This window comes from Carlito syrichta, unplaced genomic scaffold (assembly GCF_000164805.1).
Source record: "Carlito syrichta isolate Samal-C Ts95f unplaced genomic scaffold, Tarsius_syrichta-2.0.1 Scaffold137389, whole genome shotgun sequence".
Taxonomy (NCBI): Eukaryota; Metazoa; Chordata; class Mammalia; order Primates; family Tarsiidae; genus Carlito; species Carlito syrichta.
Window position 1 is genome coordinate 831 of NW_007081485.1, and position 1,103 is coordinate 1,933.

Consider the following 1,103-nt stretch of genomic DNA (forward strand, 5'->3'; position numbering starts at 1 on the left):
TTCCAAGTAGCTGGAACTACAGGCGCGTGCTACCACGCCCAGCTAATTTTTTTTTATTTATTGTAGAGATGAGGTCTCGCCAAGTTGGCCAGGCAAGTCTTGAACACACAGGCTCAGGCAATCCACTCATCTCGGCCTCCCAAAGCACGGGTTTACAGGCTGAGCCAATGAGCCCAACAATTTTTTTTTTTTTTTTTTTGAGTCGGAGTCTCACTCCGTCGCCCAGGCTGGAGTGCAGTGGCATGCTCACGGTCACTGCAGCTTCGACCTGCTGGGCGCAGGCGATCCTTCCAAGTAGCCGGAACTACCGGCACATGCTACAATGCCTGGCTAATTTTTTTATTTATTGTAGAGATGAGGTGTTGCCAAGTTGCTCAGGTGGGTCTCGAACCCTCAAGCTCAGTTAATCCACTTGCCTCAGTCTCCTAAAGTGCTGGGACTACAGGCATGAGCCACCTCATCGGGCTCATTGCTAATATCTAACGCTCAGGTGGTCTCATCATGTCCTCAGGGTCCCCTTCCCTCTCTGCCATCCCCTCCCTCATGGGCTTGGTTTCTGCTGCCACATCCTGCTTTCCAGACCTGAAGGGCCAACCTTGACTTTGGGTCTCCCTGATTATAAATTTAGAGCTGAGCCCATAGCACCAGATGGGGGAAGAGAGCCTTCATCATTGAAGCCTTTTTATTATAGTTTAGACCAGGTGCGGCAGCTCATGCCTGTAATCCCAGCACTTTGGGAGGCCAAGATGGGAGAATCACTTGACACCAGGAGTTCAAGAGTAGCCCAGGCAACATGACAAGACCTCCTCTCAACAAAAAATTTAAAAATTAGCCTGGTGGGGTGGTGTGTGCCTCTGGCCTCAGCTACTTGGGAGACTGAGGAAGGAGGATCCCCTGGGTCCAGCAAATGAGCCTGCAGAGAGCTGTGATTGTGCCACTGCAGTCCTGCCTAGGAGACAGAGTGAAAAAAAAAAATTATATTTAAAATAAAAATGTGGGTCGGGCTCGGTGGTTCAGCCTGTAATTCCAGTACTTTGGGAGGTCAAGGTGAGTGGATTGCCTGAGCCCACAGGTTCGAGACCAGCCCAGGCAACTTGGCGAGA

The 1,103-nt window shown here is 50.7% G+C and overlaps 1 protein-coding gene across 1 annotated transcript in view; it reads left to right on the plus strand.

Moving 5' to 3' along the window:
* HDHD5 (haloacid dehalogenase like hydrolase domain containing 5) overlaps positions 1-1,103 on the plus strand; it is a gene marked incomplete at both ends in the record, with an annotated part of 42,592 nt that overhangs the window by 689 nt on the left and 40,800 nt on the right. The gene's annotated exons all lie outside the window — the stretch shown is intronic.